The sequence below is a fragment of the Meles meles genome, chromosome 7 (genome assembly GCF_922984935.1).
Source record: "Meles meles chromosome 7, mMelMel3.1 paternal haplotype, whole genome shotgun sequence".
In the NCBI taxonomy this organism is placed as follows: domain Eukaryota; kingdom Metazoa; phylum Chordata; class Mammalia; order Carnivora; family Mustelidae; genus Meles; species Meles meles.
The window spans coordinates 88,965,831-88,988,138 of NC_060072.1; the positions used below are offsets into that span (position 1 = coordinate 88,965,831).

At 41.2% G+C, this 22,308-nt stretch overlaps 1 protein-coding gene across 5 annotated transcripts in view; it reads left to right on the top strand.

Annotated features, from left to right (window-relative positions):
• The first annotated feature begins 9,788 nt into the window (after positions 1-9,788).
• Positions 9,789-22,308, top strand: part of SCN8A (sodium voltage-gated channel alpha subunit 8) — a 188,543-nt gene continuing 176,023 nt past the window's right edge. For 4 of the 5 annotated variants that reach the window (XM_046012735.1, XM_046012738.1, XM_046012734.1 and 1 more), the window contains exon 1: positions 10,016-10,241. The gene's annotated coding sequence lies outside the window, so the exon portion shown is untranslated. Of the gene's footprint in view, positions 9,915-10,015; positions 10,242-22,308 lie in introns of those variants that run through there. The other variant, XM_046012736.1, reaches the window with a different exon arrangement.

Below are 22,308 nucleotides of genomic sequence, written 5' to 3' on the forward strand. Positions count from 1 at the left end.
GCCTTGTAACTCACAGATTTTGGCTTCGACTGCTATTCAAGTTTTGAGTGGAATAACTTGATCTAACTTCTGTTTTAAAAGATCCTTTTGGGGGGCACCTGGGTGGCTCAGTGGGTTAAAGCCTCTGCCTTCAGCTCAGGTCATGATCCCAGCGTCCTGGGATCAAGCCCCGCATCAGGGTCTCTGCTCAGCAGGGAGCCTGCTTCTCTCTCTCTCTGCCTGCCTCTCTGCCTACTTGTGATCTCTCTGTGTGTCAAATAAATAAATAAAAATTTTTAAAAAATGTCTTAAAAAAGAAAAAGATCCTTTTGGGGTACCTGGGTGGCTCAGTCGGTTAAGTGGCTGACTTTTGATTTCTGCTCAGGTCACGATCAGGGTGGTGCAATGGAGCCCTGTCTGGGTCTCCGTGCTGGGTATGGAGTTTGATTAAGATTCTGTCTCTCCCTCCCAGCTCTGTCCATCCCCACCTCCAAGTGTGCTCTCTCTCTCTCTCTCAAACATAAAATAAAATAAAATAATAAAACAGTCCTCTGAATGCTGGGTTGAGGAAAGACTGAGGGGGCCAGGGTAGAAACAGGGAGGTCAGCTAAGAGTCTGTTGCAACAAATCAGGAAAGACAGAGTGGTGGCTGGGACCCAAGGTAGCTGTGGTGAGAGAGGGCAGACTCTGGATTTGCTGATGGGTCAGATGTGAGGGTTGATAGAAAGACAGTAGTCAAGGGTGAATCTGGAGTTTCTTTTTGGAGACATTTTCCACAAAGGAACGAAGTTTTTATTATTTGCTGAGCATTACTATCCATAAAATGCTTAGAAACAGAGAAGAAGAACTTCAAAAGGGTGTCTTGTCCATCACATTCAGCTTTACCCAGGCCCAGTGGAGTGCCGGGAAAGCAGCATCTTGGTCTTTGGAAATGCACATTATAGCTGGGAGGATGGACTGCTTATATAAAATATATCTGCACTACACTGTGATTAGTCCTCTAACAAAAATAATACTAAATGATGGATTTTGACTTGGGAGGAAGTTAGAGAACGTGTCATAAAGCATAGAACATGTATGGATGTTGTAGTAGTCAGCTACTGCTGCATGAATGTTGTGTAGCAAACCACTCCAAAAGTAAGACTCAAGGGTCTGTAGGTTGGCTGCATCTCAGCTGGGGTGGGCTGGATTCCAGGGTCCAGGCAGCAAGGGTCCTGTTCTGTCCATGTGATTCTACATTACCCCTGGACTGGAGACTGCTTGGGGACATGCTCTTCTCATGGTAGATCTCAGTGCAAGAGACCAAAGCAAATGGTGCCCAGGCACACATAAAGCCTCTGTTTGGATTGTGTCTGCTAACTTTCTATTGAACTAAGCAACTCACACAGCCCCATCCAGAGTTACTGAGGCAGGGAAATAAGCTCTGTTTACTCTAGAACATGGCAGGGTCCCATGGTTGGGAGAGGGAAGCAAAAAAGAAATTTTTAATTAAGCTTTTTATTTTAATTCTAGTACAGTTAACATATGGTGTTCTCTTAGTTTCAGGTGTACAATATAGTGATTCACCAACTCCACACATCACTCAGTGCTCATCACCATAAATGTACTCTTAATCCCCTACACCTATTTCACCCACCCCTCCACCTGCCTCCCCTCTAGTAACCATCAGTTTGTTCTCTATGGTTAAGAATCTATTTCTTGGTTTGGTTCTATCTCTTTTTAACTTCGCTCATTTATTTTCTTTCTTAAATTGCACCTGAGTGACATCATATGCTATTTGTCTTTCTCTGGTTGACTTATTTCACTTAGCATTATACTCTCTAGCTCCATCCATGCTGTTGCAAATGGCGAGAGGTCATTATTTTCATGGCTGAATAATATTCCATTGCATATATATGAACATACATACATACATATATATACATACATATATGTGTGTATGTGTGTATATTTACGCCACATCTTCTCTATCCATTCATCTCTCGATGAACACTTGGGCTGCTTCCATAATTTGGCTGTTGTAAATAATGCTGCAATAAACACAGGGTTCATGTATCCCTCTGAAGTAGTGTTTTTGTATTCTTTGGGTAAATACCCAGTAGTGTGATTACTGCATCATAGACTAGCTCTATTTTTAACATTTTGAGGAAACTCCACACTCTTCTGCATAATGGCTGTACCAGTTTGCATTGAGGGAAGCAAAATTAGTAATAGTTCATTGATAATCCCCCTGTCAGGGACACCTGGGTGGCTCAGTTGGTAGCATCTGCCTTCGGCTCAGGTCATGATCTCAGGGTCCTAGGATTGAGCCCCATGTCAGGCTCCCTGCTCAGTGGATAGTTTGCTTTTCCCTCTCCCTCTGTCCTGACCCCCCACTCATGCTTAATCTCTCACGCTCTCTCAAATAATTAAATTTAAAAATTTTTAAATAAATAATATCCCTGTCATTGTAGTAATGGCAAAAGATGATCAGGGCAATATCAGCGCGAAGGAGGTTATAAAGTCAAAGGCATTAGGGAGCCCAGGATTTAGGATCCACTGGAAATGAGATAAGTAAAGCATAGGAATCTTGAGCATATGGATGATAAACTAATAGATACAGAGTGCTTAGTAGGTGCTAGCACCATTCTAAAGTACGTATGTACATTGACTAATATAATCTTGTCATAACAACCCAATGAGATATCCATTTAACAGTGAAAGAAACCAACACGGAATATTTATATAACTTGCCCAAGATTATAAGGCTCAGCGATGCTCAGATTTGAATTCCTGACTGACCACTATGGCTGACCATTATGACAACTGACTCTCAACTATGCCTATCAAAGAGTGGGCTTACTGTGTAAGAGGCACAGCAGTGTCATCAGTGGGTCTCCAGACGCTGACCTTGAGGCATGATGTATGCCCTTGTAGATACAATTTGACCAAATTAATTGGTAAATTATTTGCAAAGCTATAACAAAAAGTAGGATAAGCCAAAAGTAAGGTAAATGAGAAGTTGGATCGTCCAAGAATCCATAGGCTAACACACGAAGCACATCGTGGCAAGGGATTTCACACTGGCTGCAGTGAAAAGGAAGAATGAGTGATATCTTCCACATCGCCAATATTTCTGCAAGCCTTGCCACTGTGGGAGGAGATTAGGAGTAATCTCAGAGATAAAATCTTCAGACTGGAGTCTGCTGGCATCACAGCAAGCTAAGGAATTAAATCCTGTTTCCATTGAAGGGAGCAGTAAATTTAGAGGAAGCAGTAATGTCTGGAATGAGAGATAGAAGATTAAGTAAATTATTATTGGGTCAAAAGGTAAAAAAGAGAAGTGGGGCAGAACATTCCAAAGGAAAGTACGTCTGCTAGATTTCCATCAGGAAACCCTAGATGACCTTCTAAAGGTAGTGGTGAGGATGCGGATAGAACCAGAGGATGACAGGCTCTCAGAGGGGAAGGGGCATGGTCCCACTTCATATTTTAACATCTGTGGACACTGAACATTCTTAAGCTGGGATTCAAGGATGAGATTCACAACTGAACTGTGCCTTAGGATATGTGCACTTGTGTGGATGGGTCTGTAAATTTATCTGGGAAGAAGAATGATACATAGTTCTCTTCAGATTTGCAAAGGAGTCCCTGATCCTAAAAATGTCCAGAACAACTGATCTTACAGCATCTCCTTTAAAACACCTTAGCTCAGGGGCGCCTGGGTGGCTCGTGGGTTAAAGCCTCTGCCTTTCGCTCAGGTCATGATCCCAGGGTCCTGGGATCGAGCCCCGCATCGGGCTCTCTGCTTGGCAGGGAGCCTGCTTCCTCCTCTCTCTCTTTCTGCCTGCCTCTCTCCCTACTTGTGATCTCTATCTGTCAAATAAATAAATAAAATCTTTAAAAAAAAATAAAACACCTTAGCTCTTTCCTCAGGAGTGGTCTGTTTTTGTTGCTGATCAGCTCTGTAAGAACATCCTTCCTCATTATGACCTGGCATCTGTCTCCTAGAAATTCCCACCCTTGGTCTTGGTTTTGCCCTCTGCAGCAACACTGGGCAAGTCTAATCCCTCTTTCATCTTTCTAAATGGAAACTCATTTCTCAGTGTATTGAGCTTTTTCCTGATATGAGCTTAGTTGTTAAAGGAAATCCTTGACATTTTTGATGACTTCAAAGATTCTCATGGAGTCAGCAAATATTCTCATATTTTGAAAAGTTTGTAAGTTTAGCTACCTGGAGCTTAAAAGTAACAGATTCTATTACTTGATCCCAGAGGCTTATTTTCCACATTTGTTAAAATATTGGTGAAAGGATTTAGAACTCCGTCCTCTCTCACTGTTGGCAAATAATGTCTGATTATAGCTCCAAAAGGTCTGATTTCCAGGAAAAGCATCTTCAATAAGAAGGACATGCACCCTGCTTGTAACAACTAGAGATTTGGAAAATGCAAGATAAAAACTATTTACAAAGACATCTTTCAGAAGAAAAGGATTTCTTTATGTTATGGGATTGGATTTTTTAAAAATCTGAGACCTCAAACTTCTTTTTCTAATGTATTTATACATTGGCTTTCTTATACGATATGCTACATAAAGCTTTAATAATTCTAGTTTTAACCATTTTGGGGGGGTGAATTTTTCTTTCTTTCCTTCTTTTATAATCACTTTGGTTTAGTTACCATATTGGAAATCAGTGCTCCACCTCTTTATGTAGTATGGGGCCTGTTCCCATTAAAACCAACTTCTAGGTCAGTTTTCTGGAGACCCTTCAGAAGGCAATCATAAATGTCTGTTGATAAAACATGAGAAGAAACAAATGCTCATTCTTTAAGTGAGTATGTGTTGAAAACCTACTGTGTACAAAGCACCCAAAGTTCAAGTAGTCAGAGAACTTACAGTTCAAATACTTAAATTTATATTTAACAACAAAGAGTTACAGCTAATAAACCAGCAATATAGATAAAATGGAATGATAAAATATATTCTAGTTAGTCAAAATAAAGCAAAAAAAAAAGAAAAAAATGAAGAAGGAAAAAATAGGAAATAGTACATTGTTAGATTTAACCTCAACCATATTAACGCTCACATGAACTATACATAGTCTAACCACCTCAACTGAAAAACAGAGATTTAGATGGGGGGGGCAGGGAGGTGGGAAGACCTCAACTCAACTATATGTTACCTAAAAGAAACTCACTTTAAATAGAAAGATATATAATAAATAGGCTAACTTAAAAGACTGTAAAAAGAAATACCATGCTAGTCTATGCTACAAAGACAAAAAGACAAAAAAAAAAATTTACAAAGTAAATTTCAGGGCAAAAATATAACCAGGGAAAAAAGAAGTTCTTTCCATAATGATAAAGGCGTCAATTCATCAGGAAGACATAACAATCCCAAACATTAATGTACCTAATAACAGAACTTCAAAATATGAAGTAAACACTGATAGGATTGCAAGAAGAAACAGACTAACCTGCAATTATATTCATAGATTTCAACATACCTCTTTTAAAAAGGATAGAACAAATAGAAAAAAAAATCAGTAAAGATTTAGAATACTTAAACATCACTATCAATCAACTTGACCTAATTGACATTTCCAGAGCGCTCCATCCAACAGCAAGAACACACTCTTCTCAAGTGCTCATGGAAAATTTACCAAGATAAATCATATTTTGGGGCCACAAAACAAGTCTCAAAAAATTTAAAAAGACTTAAGTCATACAAATCATGTTCTCTGGCCACAATGCAGAAAATTAGAAATTGACAGCAGAAAGTTATCCGAGAAATTCATAAATATTCAAAAACTAAATAATACATTTATAATCCATGAGGCAAAGAAAAAATCAAAGAGGAAATTAGAAAATTTCTTTAACTGAATTATAATGAAAATCCAACATATCAGAATTTGTGGGATGTAGCTAAGGCAGTGCTTACAGAGAAATTTATAGCAATAAATGCTAATTTTAGAAAAGAAGAAGGTCTCAAATCAATGGCCTCAGCTTCAAATCGAGAAACTAGGGGAAAAAGAGCAAATGAAACAAAGTAAGCAGAATAAAGGAAATAATAAAGGTCACAAATCAGTGAAACAGAACACCAAAAATCAGTAGGGAAAAACCAATGAACCCAAGAAATCCTTCTTTGAGAAGACCAATTAAACTTTTAAACTTACAGCAGGACTTATCAGGAAAAAGAGAAAGAGAAGACACAAATTACCAATCTCAGGAATGAGAGAGTTAGCATCATTACAGATTCTGTAGTAAAAGAACAATATGCAAATATTATGAATAATATTATGCCCACCAATTCAACAACTTCGACGAAATAGAAATTCCTTGAAAGATACAACTACCAAAGTTCATTGAAGAAAAAATTAAAAATCAGAATATCCCTATAGGTATTAAAGAAATTAGATTTATACTTTGCCTTTCCCTTAGGGTGGCTGTCTGGCTTAGTCAGTAAAGCATGTGACTCTTGATCTTGGGGTCATGAGTTCAAGCCCCACACTGGGTGTGGAGCTTACTTTAAAAAAATAAATACAAATTTAAGAAATGAATAAAAAAAATAAAAACTTTCCCTCAAAGAAAACTCCAGGCCCAGATGATTTCACTGGGACATTCTACCAAATATTTAAGGAAGAAATAATATGAATTTTACACAAACTCTTCTAGAAAATTAAGGGAGAGAGAATACTTCCTAACCCTTCTATGAGGTCAGCATTACAGACCTGATAACAGAACCAGAAAGGGCATTACAAGAAAACTACTGACCAATACACCTCATGAACATAGATGTAATAGTTCTTAACAAAGTGTTAGTAAGTAAAATCTAACAATATATTAAAAAGATAATACTCCATGATCAATACATTATTCTAGGTTGGTTTAACATATGAAAATCAGGGGATGTAATTTACCATATTAACAGACTAAAGAGAAAAGCCATATGCAGGGAAAGGGTTGCAAAGTCCAATATCCATTCCTGATAAAAACTCTCAGGAGAGTGAGAATAGATAGACCTTCCTCAACATGATAAAGGACATCTAGGAAAAATCTACAGCTAACATCATATCTTCAAGTTAAATGTTTTCCCCCTAACATGAGGAACAAAGCAAAGACATTTCCTCTTACTACTTCTATTCAATGTTGTACTAGAAGTCCTAGCCAGTGCAACAAGGCAAGAAAAAGGATCAAAAGAGATTCAGATTGAAAGGAAGAAATAAAACCATGTTTATTTGCAGATGACATGATTGTCTTTGTAGAAACTCTTATGGAACAATCAGATATTGAAATATAAAATATTCGTTATTAAAATATAAAAAATACTGTTCAGTAGCACTAAAAATGTGAAATATTTAGCAGTAAATATCAGAAGGGTGAGCAAGACCTGTGTTCTGAAAACTACGAAACATTATTGGGAGAAATTAAAGAGAACTGAAATAAATGGAGTGATATACTATATGTTGTTATTATGAGGCCAGTTCTCCCCAAATTGATCCATAGATTCAATGCAGTCTTGATCAAAATCCCAGGGGGCTGTTTTGCAGAATTTGATAAGCTAATTCTAAAATTCATATGGCAATGCAAAGGATCTGAAATAGCAAAATCAATATTAAAAAAAAGAAGAGCAAAATCAGGGGGTTTACGTTATCTGACTTCAAGATTTATTATAAAGCTAAAATAATCACGACAGTATGGTATTAGTGTCCAAATAGACAGATAGATCAATGAAACAGAATATAGAAACTAGAAATAGACTGTCGACATATCTGAATAATTGATTTTCAACAAGGGTGCAAGGGTAATCAGTGCAGGAACAACTGGATAACCATGTGAAAAAAAAATCATTAGGTGTGACTACAAAAACATGATCCACAGAAGAAGAGAAAATAATGAATCAGACTTCATAAAAATTAAGAATTTCTGCTCTTTGAAAGACACTGTTAAAAGAATAAAAAGATCGCACAGACTGGGAGACAATATTTACAAATCATATATCTGATGAAAGACTTGTATTTCAGAAAATATAAACACCGCTCAAAACTAACAACTCAACTTCAAATATAGGCAAAGGACTTGAATACACATTTCACCCAAGACAATTTACTGATAACAAGCCCACGAAAAGACGCTCAATACCTTAGTCACAGGGAAAATGCCAGCCAAACACACAGTAAGATACAACTACTCACCTGTTAAAATGGCTCAAAGAAAAAAGACAAATCATAGGTAATGTTGCCAAAGATATGGAGTAACTGAAAGTCTATTATGTTGCTGGGAGAACTATAAAATGGCACATTCACTTCAGAAAGCAGTTTGGCCCTTAATACGTTAAATATATACACCTACAATTAGATTTAGTCATTCTTATTCCTAGATATTTACGCCCAAGAGAAATAAAAGCATATGCATACAAAGCATATTCATACAAAACCTTGCACACAAACACTCCTATCAGCTTTATTTTTAATAGGCAAATCTGGAAATAACCTAAATGTCATCAATAAGTGACTGGATAAACAGTGTATTTATATTCCTACAACGGTATATTCCTATATGGTATATTCCTGTAATATTCCTATAATGGTATATTCCTATAATGAACACTACTCGGCAATAAAAAGTCATAAACTATCCATAGGCAACTGAATCATCAACAACAGGATAATCTCAACAGAATTATGTGAGTGGAAGAAGCCATACCAAAAAAAAAAAAAAAAAAGGACATACTGTATGATTCCATGTATTTAAAATTCTGAAAAATGCAAACTAATGTACAGTAATAGAAAGAAGATTAGTGGTTGCCTGGAGAGGGAATGTGGGAGAGTGATACATGGAAAGATTACAAAGAGGCAGAGGGAAGCTTTTGGAGGTGATGGGTATGTGGATGATGGTGATAATTTCTCGCGTGTACACAGACGTCAAAATTGTGCACCCTAAACACGCATAGCTCATCGCATGTCAAACACGCCTCCACGAAGCTATTTAAAAATGCATGCAGTGGGCACACTAAGTAATAGGCACACTGTGCGCCAGGTCGCGTTGTAGATGTGTGAAATGCCTTCTCTTCAGTCCTCACCACAAAGCGATCAGGTGGGTACTATGGTCGCTCCCTTTTTACCGAGGGGCTCTGGAAGTCTTTTACTGAGGTCTGGAGAGGTTGTTCAGGTTCCAAGGCTGCCCAGTTGGTAAGTGGCCACCTGACCCTCCTGTTTCGCTCTTAACTCTGAACTTCGAGCTTCAGGGGAACAAGGAGGTGTGGAGTTCTCACATCCATTACCTGCCTCCTCCTCACAGAGTGTGGAGTCGGCAGTTCAAATGTTCGCGCCTGCTTTACATGCAGGCTCACTGAGTTTCAGCCAGGTTAAGGGGGCCTTTACCCAGCTTCACACCCGGAGGCTGTCAGGGAAGCGATGCGTCCCTTCTCCTCTTTCCAGGGCCCTGTCCACTGACTCACAGGGCTCCAGCTGCCGTTGATAGACTTCGGCGTTTTGGGTTTTTCAGTCGGCCAAAGATCATGTAGATTGAGTTCTCTGAGCTTGTAGGTGCCAGAACCCCAACAACGGAGCATTGCCATATTGCTGGGCATTTCCTCTGCAACTGGCGTTCTGGAGACAGGTGAGACTTGGCATTCACCGGGGTCGCGGGGCGTTCGGGCCCACATAGCACCATCGGGCTTCGGCTTCCTGGAGCTGGCAGGCCGCCCGCCGCCGTCCAGCGGCCGCGTCCCGGCGCTCTGCCGGGTGCCCCTCCCGCGCGGCTCCGCGGGGGCGTCGGGGAGGCGGGCCCGGGGACGCTCTCGAGGCGCTCCGGCGCGGCGCCCCCTGCCGGCGCCCTGCTCCCTCGCCCCGGATCCGGTCCGGGCGGCGCGGGGACTCCGGCCCGAGAGCCAGCGAGCGCGCGGGCGGGCGGGCGGCGCGGCGCGCTGCGGGCGAGCGGGCGCGTCCTGCAGGGGTAGGTGGGCCGCCGGGCACGGGCGGGCAGGAGGGCGCGGGCGGCGCGCGCGGGCGGGCCCGGGGCGGGCGGGGGGCGCGCGGCGGGGGTCGGCGCGGGGGCGGAGCGGGCGGGGGGCCCGGCGGCGGGGACGCGCGCGATGGCGCGCGGCCGGCTCGAGTCATCAATTATGCAAGGACTCGGGCGGCGCGGGGGGCGGGCGCGGGGAGCGCTCCAAGATGGCGCCCACCGCAGTCCCGCCCGCCGCAGCCTCGGCGCCTCTGCAGTCCGGCCGCGCCTCCCGGGCCCCGCGCTAGGGCCGTCGTTGCCTCCCTCGCCGCCGCTGCCGTAAGTCGCCCCGGAGCCCCCGCCCCGGCGCCGCTCCTCGCCCGCCGGCTTCCCCTTCTCGCCTCGGGACCCCGGAGCGGGGCTCGCCCATCTCCGGTCGGGGGCTTTGCCGCAGAGTGCGCGGCGGGGCTCGAGGGGCCGCGGAGCTGGGTTTCTGTCCTCCCGGTTTTGGACAGGTGTTTGGAAGTCTTGCTTCCTTCTACCGTGTTTACCAGGGGTCCCTGAGGAGAGCTGAGGACCACCGGCCACCACCCCCATACACCCTCGCTCTTCTCGTCTCTTGGCTGCATTGGGGGACACTGGCCTGCCCTCGGCGCCCCTTCGGTGGTGCAGCCTCTCTCCCCCCACCTCCAAGGTCCGGGACAGAGTCGGGGCCCCTCGCGGGGTTGCCCTGGGAAGGGCAGTGCTGTCGGGATCTTCCTACAGCAGCCCCTCAGCTCTACCCCCTCCCCCATGTCTTACTGCATCCTTCTCCCCCATCCGGTTCCAGATCGTTACCAACTGCAGAAGCCAGGAGCTCCTGGGTTCTTAGGGCAGCCAGGACTCCCCCTGTCCTTTACTCGGATGCGTCCGTCCCCCTCCTGACAGGGTGCTCTGGGGCTGTGTTGGGGGCCCTCGGGACCTTCCTCGGCAGGCTAGAATTCCTGCATTAGGGAGTACATCACTTTCAGAATATCCCCCTTCCCCACCCCCATCCCTACGCCACCCGATGCAGAGCTTGTTCCTCTCCTCCTTTCTCCCTTCCCTCCCCCACCTTACCAGGATCAGCAGCACCCCGGGCTGCTTAGCGTTTGGCTTACAGGACTGCCCAGCTCCACAGACCCCTCCTCTCTAGTTCGCTTGGTACTTGGGGGACCTCAAAGCTTCTGCATTTTTCCTCAGAGCTCAGCTCCATCCCCTCTGCCTGCGGCAACCACCGGTGGAGACTTGGCAGTTAACTTTCCGGGGGTTAGCTGGGGCTTTCAGACCCATTCAGAGGCCCCGGCTTAGAGGTCGGGTGGGGTGGGAATCATTTTTCAGTTTGATAAATACGATTCTTCAAACCATGCGTTCTTTCCAACTACTCCACCCTGTGCCCTCTTCCTCACTTACACTGCAGTTTTTGAAACACGGGGGAATGCATTTTATATCGGGAGATTCCAAGATTCTCGGCATCTGTGTTCATAATAAAAGAATGTCATCTGTTTGGGGGAGGGGGGAGTAACTTGGCGTTGCATCTGGTTAATCCAGGGAGAGGGAGAAATAATTAACATGGAGCAAACTCTACCACACCAGGAAAATTTAGTGGGTACCAGAGAAGCAGGAATGGAAGCAGGAGATGTGGGTGAGGGCTTTGGGAGCAAAGGGCGATAGTGCTTTTTATAACTATTTTCTCAAGTTTAAACCTGGAGAACCTTCAGGGATGTCTCCGTGTGTTAGGGCTGGGGGATGTTTTAGCTTTCTATAGGAGATTTCGGGTGTGGTAGACTGTTTCACGGTCTCTCTGTACTTTGCTTTCCTCCACGTGCATTATTAGAAGATAATGGAGGTGGGGGGACTTTTTTTTTCCCCTCAAAGGAAAAAAAAAATTTTTTTTTGATGTGTAATGCAAATGGCTGGAGAACATTAGCATCCGGTGCCATTCTGGTAGGAATCTCGGGGGGAATCAGACTTAAATTGCTGAAAGCTTTGTAGCACGTTGCCTGTAACCCGGTTCTTGAAATACTGCAGCATTTTTTCTTTGGAACTCATGACCCATAAGGCCTTCAGTTCTCCCTGAAAGAGGATTTGATTGCTTGGGAGGGGGGTGGTAGTGATGGTTTGGTATTCAGCAAGCATCATCTGTCCTAGAAATCGAGTCTCTCCCTGGAGAGGGCTCTGAGCATGTTCTATGTTTTCAACATCAGATTTAGGGTATGTGTAAATGTGCTGTGTTTCTTGGTAGGGCTGGTGGTGGAGATTGCAAAGCAGTTCTTGGTAGTGCAGGCCAGTTACTGGTTTCTTGAATTCAGTCTGAGAGGCAGACTTAATATACCTTTGGTTTTCATTTGGGGTTTTGTCAACTTTCATCAAAGTACTTAAAGGATTTTATTTCAAATTAATAAAGGAAAAAAATTAATAAAGGACTATGAAGTGGAATATAGTATACTTAAAAACAAACACCGTACAGTGCTTGTTGCTTTTTTTTGTAGGAGCTTTAACAAATTTTTCTCATGGTCCAGCTTTGGGTGCCTGCGTTTGAGCTTGCACCAGGGTTTCTGGCTGTGGTGCTTAAAGGACAGTTCCCTGGTTTCTTGCTGTGGTGCTTAAAGGACAGTTCCCTGGTTTCTTGCTGTGGTGCTTAAAGGACAGTTCCCGGACCAGCTCTGCCACTGCCACGAAGTACGCACATGCTGGACACGATTTGGGTTTTTCTTTGCTTTTATTATCAGCAGGCTTTCTTGTAGATGTGTGTGTGCATGCGCAGCTGGGTTTATTCTTGAGATTGCAGGCCTAGTTATCATATTTTATTACTCCCACGTAACTTCATTTTGGCTGTCCCTCATGGAGACAGTGTTTTACAGGCTGCAACAGATCCATATGTAAGACATACAGTGACATTTTGCTGACTACATTGTTTAGCACATTTTGGTAATTTCAAGTAGCAAGGCTCAGTTAATAATTATGGGAATTTGGTCTCCACAAGAATTAATCAGATAGCTTGCTAAGTCAAGCTGGCTCAGAAGGAAATCTTCTCTCCGTTGATTTGAACAGTGAGCTGAGAAAAGGACTTGATATAACAAAGACCAGTATGCAGTCCATTATATCACTAGAGTAGACTTGTCAAAAAATTTATTTTAAAATTCTAGAAAGGGAAGGTGGCCATAAAATTCAGCTCTACATCCTCCCAGCACAGAAATTCCATTATGGGAGATCTTTGCTTTGAATACTTCCATTGGTAGGGAACTACCTTCTACATAAAGTTAGCTCATTCCATTTGGGTTCACTGTGATTAAAGTACTTTAATGTCATTGAAAAGGTAACACACATAATGTTAAAAGACCTATGGTTTGGGATATCTCAAGGCCAGATGTCATTCTTGTGCTAATTACCAAGAAAAGGTTGACTATTGATATTCTGTAGCAATTATACATCTGCTTGAAAAGAACACAGAGATAAAGACATATCCACCTAAAGCAAGAAAAACATTCCATGAATGGAGAGAAAAATAATTATCTTTAATGTGCTGATGTTATGTAACAAGTTCTAGAGGCACAGGCATGAATTAATGAATACATAATTCCCATCAATTATATCTGACAAAAAATAACCCCACATTGTATAGAAAGTGTTAAAGATGCAAAGTTTATCCAGAGTGCGATTAGTTCCCGTAATTATGAAAATAACACATTCTTATTACAGAAAAATTTTAATATATGTAAAAAAAAAAAGGAAAAAGTCATCCTTAGTTTTAACTATCCTAAGCAAAATAGTTGTCAGTGTTTTATTGTATATTTTCAGTCTTTTTTTTTCTATTGGAGGGCAAGAAGCACTTGCAAATATTATTCAGAAAAATAGTATTTAGACTATGAACTTAAGAGTCTAAAAGACTTGGTTTAAAAATACTATTATTCTGGGGCACCTGGGTGGCTCAGTGGGTTAAGCCGCTGCCTTCGGCTCAGTTCATGATCTCAGGGTCCTGGGATCGAGCCCCACATCTGGCTCTCTGCTCAGCAGGGAGCTCTCTGCTCTCTCTGCCTGCCTCTGCCTACTTGTGATCTCTCTCTCTGTCAAATAAATAAATAAAATCTTTAAAAAAAATACTATTATTCTGAGTTTCTGAGCATGGTATCATTTTCTAAGCTGGTTCTTGCCACTTAGAATATGTTAGTGCATAGAACAATGCCTCACACCCAGTAGGTACAGAGGGAGAATATTTGTTGATTTGATGATTAAGGAAAGATTTCTTTATTCCTCTAGTTATCTTGCTATATTTAAATCAAGAGACTTTACAGGCCAATTCTAAGAATGAATTCTTTCACATTAAAGATAATTTTTTTGAAAATTTAAAAATAATTCAGAAAAAAGGTAAATTAAATATAACCATCTAGTGTTTAAGTCCCTAAATGAAACTATGGCTATTAAAGTGTACAAGGAAGGAAACAGAACTGTCACACTGTAGGTATATATTTATTGCTGAAATGTGGTATGATAGGCTTTTAGGTCTAACCTGGTAATTCAACCTAAAACAATAATTTTTAGGAATAAGAAGTAAATGCAGGAAAAGAAGAGACAAACAGGAAGTCTTCTGGGAAATTTTTCTCTGTCTCTTTGTGAATGTATGGAAACACAGCCAGGACACACAGTTAAGTACCATGTCAGGAATTAAGGTGAAATGAAGACACTAGCAGGTTGCCATAGTTAACATCATTGAGAAGCAGCAGCAGCAGTATGGGCTTAAGTTCATGTCTTGACTCCGATACTAGGTTTGTGACTTTGGGCAAATTAATGTATTTGAGCTACAGTGTTCTCATCTATAAAAATAAGAATAATAATACCTATGTTTGGGTGTTTGTGGGGATTAAAGGAAATCGCTGTTACCTTGTGGTTTCTGACACATAGAGCTCAATGTATATTTGCTCCTTTCCCTCTAAGGATTTAGCAGCTTAGTGTGTGTTTATACATGTATTTGATATAGTATAGATATGCTGTATTAAATTTTGGTAGTCTGAAAGGCAGATAGTTGCTTTATCTTCAGTCTGGCATAGAGGATAGGATCTGCAGATACCCTGACTTGGATGGGCATTGCTGGTCTAAGAGGAGTAAAGTTTTATTATACAATTGCAGTGCTGATCTCCACCACGACCATGCAAATATTGTTACCAAAGTAATTTCTCAGTTATTCCCAAACTATCCTAGAGTAGGACGTTACCCAAGAGAAATGCTCTGGCACTGACAGCTAGCTGGCGGGCCGTGAACTGTTTTTAGCTATAGCCTGGGATCTGAAGGCGGAATGGACCCAAAGACGGAGGCTCCCCTTTATTCTTCCTTGAGCTGGATATCTTAATTATGATGAGTTGTTATCAAGTTTGGAGTTGCTTTTGTCTTCAGCACCATTCTAGGTTTTCCCATTATATTTGCACTGATTTCTTTGAATGGGTCTCATATAGTTAGGTCTCACAGCTGACCATCTACCTTTGGCAATTATTATTCTATGTTTGTCTGTTTATCAGAACTCTTAAAAACCTGGGATCCCTGAGTGGCTCAGTCGGTTAAGCATCTGCGTTTGGCTCAGGTCATGATCCCAGGGTCCTGGGATCCAGCCCCGCATTGAACTTCTTGCTCAGCAGGGAGCCTGCTTCTCCCTCTGCCTGTGTCCTCCCCCCACCCCACGTGTATGCTTGCTCATTCTCTCTCTCTGACAAACAAATAAATAAAAATCTTTAAAAACATTTTTTTAAAAGATTCTATTTATTTATTTGACAGAGATCACAAGTAGGCAGAGAGGCAGGCAGAGAGAGAGGGGGAAGCAGGCTCCCCACTGAGCAGAGAGCCCGATGTGGGGCTTGATCCATGACCTGAGCCGAAGGCAGAGGCTTTAACCCACGGAGCCACCCAGGAGCCCTTAAAAAAATTTTTTTTTAAAAGAACTTTTAAAATCCTTCTATCAGTTGATTGTTTGAATTAGGTAAAGCGAATATTTTTCTACCCATTTTACAACTAAGAAAATTGAGTGTCCCAGAACTGAACCACATTGTCGAGGGCTACAGGACCATTAAGTCATGGAGTGGAGATGGGTACCCAGGTTGGTTGGCTGACCTATGGTTAAGGATTTTTTTCCCCATGATGTTCATATAACTAAGTAACGTGAACAATTTTGGCTTTATTTTAAGAAATTATCATTATCCTAGGTAGCTAAACGTGTTTTAGTGAGTGGGCATAATTAAAGATTCTGGGATAGGCAGAGAGAGGGCAAAAGTACCTTTGAAGGATAGCATTTTGGAAGCAGGGAAAATGAACAGAAGATGTGTTACTTATTGAAGTAACACACCTGTTTTGTTTCTGCAGCTCTCCTGAGTACTTTTTAAAAGGTCATCGTGTCTGCTTGTCTTTTTTCATTTCTCTTGCACATAAATACATACATATAGTTACTCATAAATACTCCCATATTGCCAACAAAAGTTATAACCAGGACTGTAGAGGAATTATGGCCTCTACCACCTGACTTCTTTGCTTATGCAAGGCTAAATTGGTGTAGGACTGTATACTGGGGATTGGTGCTGGGAGGGGTATTCAGGGTGCAGCAGAGAAAGGTTCTGGGAGGCTCTTGGGCTACAGCAGCAAAGGTGGAAGTGGATAAGAGTTAAGATTTCCCTTAGGTATTTGGAGATGTGCCCTATTGAGGAAAGGGGAACAAAATAAAAGCTGGGGGCTGAGGGTCGAAGAGGTACTCTAGGTTTGGGACTCAAGTTCTCTTGACCCTGAAAAGTGTTGATTGGGTTAGGGTGACTGAAATGTTAATGGAGGGGGGAGCTCTGAAGCACTTTCCTTTTTTTTTTTTTTTTTTTTTAAAGATTTTATTTATTTATTTGACAGATAGAGATCACAAGTAGAGAGGCAGGCAGAGAGAGAGAGAGGAGGAAGCAGGCTCCCCGCCAAGGAGCCCGATGCGGGGCTCGATCCCGGACCCCGGGATCATGACCTGAGCGAAAGGCAGAGGCTTTAACCCACTGAGCCACCCAGGCGCCCCTGAAGCACTTTCCTATTCACTGTTGACGGTACAGAGAGGCCTCCCATGTTCAGTGGGCTTGTTCTGGGACCTGGAAGTGGAAAACACTGAAATCCCCCAGAAGACATATTAACAGGCTCTTTTCATGTTCAGTTGATTAGTGCTGTTTTTATGCTGTAAAATCTTTGGGTTCCTGGGGAGTACGGATGTTAGAGAAATCTAAGTGAATGTGTATTTATCCAGGGAATGGATTCTCTAGGCTGTGAATTATACGTCATTTATTTCCCTCCCTTTTCCTACATTCTGGGTATTTAACTGATCATTAGCATATCCACCAGAGTGAACTTGGGAAGAAAAAAAATCCAAATTAAAATGTTACTTTAAGTTTTTAGGTAGTGGCTGATAAGGGCAGAGATCACTACTACTTTATCAATGAAAAGGGAGTTCATTTTTTAGCTGTTCTTATTCTCTTGTTATTTCAGAAGTTCACAATTGAAGGCTAAACTTCCAAAAGCTTAATATTCACTGGTAGCAAGTGTGAAATAGCATTTTTCCTTCACTTGACTGAGCAACTGGCCTGTAAATAAATAGAGTTTCATATATGACATGATTAGTTTCTTGTTTTAGGAGGAACCCTTCTTCAAGTAAGGATAATGCATTAGGCTTTTGCTTTATATTCACTACTGTCTTTTTTGTCTTAACAAGAAGCTGGATAAAACACTTTTAAATGAAAAGAAAATTATGTATTATTATTAAATTGTGGAGAAAAATCGAGCAGTTTGCAAATGAGACTGGTAGAGCTTTCACAGAAGTCAGAATACCCAGAAATCTCACTTGCTCCAGAATTCTCGATTGGATTTCCTAAGATCTTGGCTAAGACTAAAGAGGTGAAATGCCTTGCTTCTAGGAAAGAGGCATTAGAGAAAATAGGCATTTTTTTTTAAAGATTTGTGCTGTGATGAAGAAGAAAGTATTGGGAGTGTGAGGAATCATTGGAGCAGAGTCTGAGAAAGTGTGGGAATGACTACTGTGAATGGACAAGAGAGTTTGGACGTGAACTTGGGGAACTGCTCATTTTTTTTAAAAGATTTATTTATTATTTGACAGATAGAGATCACAAGTAGGCAGAGAGGCAGGCAGAGAGAGAGAGAAGGAAGCAGGCTCTCCGCTAAGCAGAGAGCCCGATGCGGGGCTCGATCCCAGGACCCTGGGATCATGGCCTGAGCTGAAGGCAGAGGCTTTAACCCGCTGAGCCACCCAGGTGCCCCAACTGCTCATTTTTTAAGAGAAGGAGTTATCTCTCCTCTGCAGACTCTTTTGGAAACCTCTCTGTGGCCTGATATTCTGGATGGGGTTTGGAACCTTGGAAAGGTGTCTTTTTTTTTTTTTTAATATTATTTTATCCCTAGCCTGCTAGAACTGTGCTACAAATTGCTTTCTTTATCCCATCCTTACATTGGAAAAGTTAGGGAGTGTCTTCTTGCTTTATACTAAAAAATTTAGTTACATTCTTAAATATTATTTTGTTTCCTTTTTTTAAAAAAAGATTCTAAGTCATTTAATATAAAAAATTTTACTCAGAAGGCACTGTTGAAGTTATCTCTTTCATTCTATGTTGTAAAATATGTACTTTACAATTGAGTAGCTAACAGAGGCTGTTCAAAAATCAGAAGGTTCAAAGTTAAGTCTTCTTATAACTACCTCCCAGTTAGTCAGTCTGCACTCCATAAAGGCAACTCTCATTACCAGCTTCTCTTGTATTCTTTTCTGTGCACATATGAACCTGTGCACACTCTCTCCCCCGGCCCATACCCAGTTATTTCTAGTGTCTTTTACAGAAAACTATTAAAATAGTTTCGGGATTTGAACTCTCCTTTTAAGTCCCCTTAGATTAATTTTCCCCTTATGATACAGATAATCCCTTATGTTTTATATTTCTTAGGGAAATTTCTTGGCTTATTGAAGGTAAAAAGTTAATTTGGGCCAAAGCACCCATTTCCTACCAACTATGTTGTTTTTTAGAGTTTCCACATGAGAATTACATATGAAAAAGTGTAGAGAAAGACATGGCCTCAGGAACTATTGGCGCTTTGATTTCTGTGGGGAACTGTAGATCCCCTGTCCTAACCATACCAATCGACAGAATTTTCATGAGTAGCAACTAAGGGTGAGGCATTGTGACAGGTTGAAAGGTACTGTAGAGATAGACCTTATGTTGCAGGAATGTATTTATTGGGTGACATAAATTATAAACACAATGTGTTAAATAAGAGGTGTTCATAATGGCTCATGACAACAACTGTAAAGGGTTTAAGTGCCATATAAATGGTATAGAATTTTTATTTTTTATTTTTTTAGAAAAGAGAGTTTTAAGCTGGTATGATGAGAGGGTGATGGAAGAAGTATGACTTGAACTGAGCTTTACAGAATGGTTGGGTAAGACAGTGTGAGTCAAAGTAAGAAGGTGAGAATGTATGAAGTATTTTGGGAGTGCAGTGAACGAATCAGTTGGGCTATGGTAGAATGCCACCTTCCCTTCCCCGGCGGGTACGCCTGCAAAAGATTGGGTAGAGGTGGCCCAACATTAACAATTTTTCGAAGCTGTGTTTATCCTTAAAGACCATGGAGAACACAGAGGATTTTTTGAGGTGGCACAGAATGACACATCATCAAAGCTGTGCTAAAATGTGTCAGGAGGATTGGGTAGCAATGTGTAATAGCACAGAACAGAACATAGAATGCATGTCCAGCTAATTGACTGTTTGGTTTGGCCTTAGATGGATGGTGACAAGGGCTTGGACCAGGATTGTAGTGATGAAGATGGAAAGGAAGGAAAAGAGAGAAAATTTTGTATATGTGTGTCCCATGTATTTAAGTAATATTTCCCTAATGTAAGAAATAGTTTATAGGATGACTCAGTAGGACTTGATGAAAGACTACATGGGAAAAGGGAGGAGGAGAAGTTCAAGATTATTTTGCCATTTTAAAATTCAGAGATATACTCTTCTATTTAGAACATATGAGGACGTATAGGCTGTAATACATGTTGACAATCTAGTCCAGACCAACTTGGTTATTAGCAAGCTATCTTTAATTTTAAAAAGATTTTTTTTTGTAATCTCTGCATCCAATGTGGGGCTCAAATTCATGACCCCAAGATCAAGAGTCAGGTGCTCTTCTAACTGAACCAACCCAGCACCTTTATTTCTAATTTTTAATCCTTTCTTTGCAGAAAGTTATTCCCCCCTTGAGCTTCTAAAGTTTTAAGAGAAACCTAAGTGTCCCCACTTCTTTATTCTCTGTGCTCGCTCACTGATAAAGATTATTTAAACTTTGTAGATCTCTGTCCTTTTGTTTCTTATTTTGGAGTGTTAAATTCTGTCCATTTGTAGACATTTAATGTGTGGTCATTTTCCTTGATATTCTCAACTAACCTTTAGTTTCATATATAAAGAAACAAGTATTATGCACCTTTTCATAGGCCTGGTAGATGACTGTTTTGTCCTTACTGAAACTCAGTGGCTTGCTTTCTTTGATCATTTGGTTATGTTTTGTGTGCTTCATGAAAACCATTGAAATTGCAGGCTTAATTAAAGGTAACAACTGAGAGGATTCTAGTAGGTGAAAGCAGAGGGAAAGAGGCTTTATCAGCTAGTGCTGTTCCTTTTTCTTTCAGGTATTGAATCTTGGGCTGTGGATACAAAATGTCAGTCAGGCTTGACTTGAGTCAACTTCCTTGATATACCTGGGGTACCAGACAGTGGTCAGTGGGCCCTAATGTGCAACTTTAGTATACAGTGATAATTTAGAGCAAAAAGTATGCTCAGGTTGCTCAGGTTCTGTTTTGTATTCAGTTTTGTATTCAGTGAAGGTCTTTGAAAAAGAAAAAAATAAAGGGTGATTGAAACATCAGAACATGCACAAGCAAATTAACAGAATGCATGTAAGAAAAAAGCAATTTAATTTAATGCAATAAAAATTTTCATTTAATTTGTTAATATTTTCTTTCTCACCACTAAAATTACAGAGTTCTTGCAAATTCCATTAACATTTGCCACAGTTTGCACTCAGACAGTTGGCAGAAGTCCCCATGGTTTGTGTGGAACCAATAGAGCAGACGAAGTTCATGTACAAGATATTAGTAAATTTAGCACTCTATTTAGGGATGCAAAGCATCCTTATGGTAATCCCGTTAGGAGAGTCTCTGTGCAATCACATTATAAGTTTGTTTTATATATATATATGTAAATATATATATGTTTTATACCTGTTTTTTAGTGTGAATTCTCAAAGTAACTGTGATTAAGAATAGTTAAGCATGGGAAGGCATTTTTAGGGTAGTCTGGAATGAGGAAAGTCTATAAAGACCTCTTAACTGAATGCCAGCAATCTGTTTCAATTTCTTTAAATATTTTATTTACTTATTAGAAAGAGAGAGAGTGAGACATAGAGAGGCAGACTCCCCGCTGAGCAGGGAATCCAACATGGGATTCAATCCCAGGACCCTGGGATCATGACTGGAGCCAAAGGAGATGCCTAATCGACTGAGCCACTCAGGAGCCACTGGCAATTTGTTTATTAATCTAGATGTTCTAGAGCAAGTAATATTTTGGTAGATACAGAGATTTTTTTTTTCTCTTTCTTTCTCTTTGTAGTAGTTCTTCCTTATCTCTGGAAAAGGAGGGGGAGGGATGTGTAAGACCAAAGAAGGGCACAGAATGAGTGATTAAGTATAGTGGGGAAACAAGGTAGAATAACCATATGAGTACTTCACCTACCTGAGAAGCTTTTTTTATTTCTGACTCATAAGAAAAGTTCAGCCATAAGTGCAGAAGGGGTAAGACTTCTATCATTTGGGGTCTTAATATAGATTCCTGGCATTAGAAACTGCTGAAAAGTTTTATAGGTCAAAGAAAATAAGTATGTTTTGTGTGATGACTGGATATCGAAGAGATGTTATTAATTAGATCTGAGTGCTTTCCACCTTTAATTTTAATTCGATTGCATGCAGCCTGACCCTTGGGGGCTGGTAGGCCTTGTTCCTTGCCACATGCTCCTTCCCAACCATTAGTAAGTTTCTGGCTTCTCTTGTGCCTTGTGCGTTGTGGGAGTTGCCACCACTTCCACCTCCCACTCCTTAGCAGGCTGCCGTGCTGCTTCCCAGAGCTGAGGCGCAGCAGACATACCAGGGGCTGTGACTCAGGTGCCTGCTTGGGCACTGCTCTACGGACCTGTCTTTGCTCAGGGGACTGCTCAGAGAGAGGTTTGTTGGCTTGTTTTTTTAAGAGCCATACATTTATCACTCGGTACAATTTGTTGCAAAATCTCAAGAAAAAAATCATCCCCAGAAAGTAGTGTCAATTTCTAGCTGGGATTTTA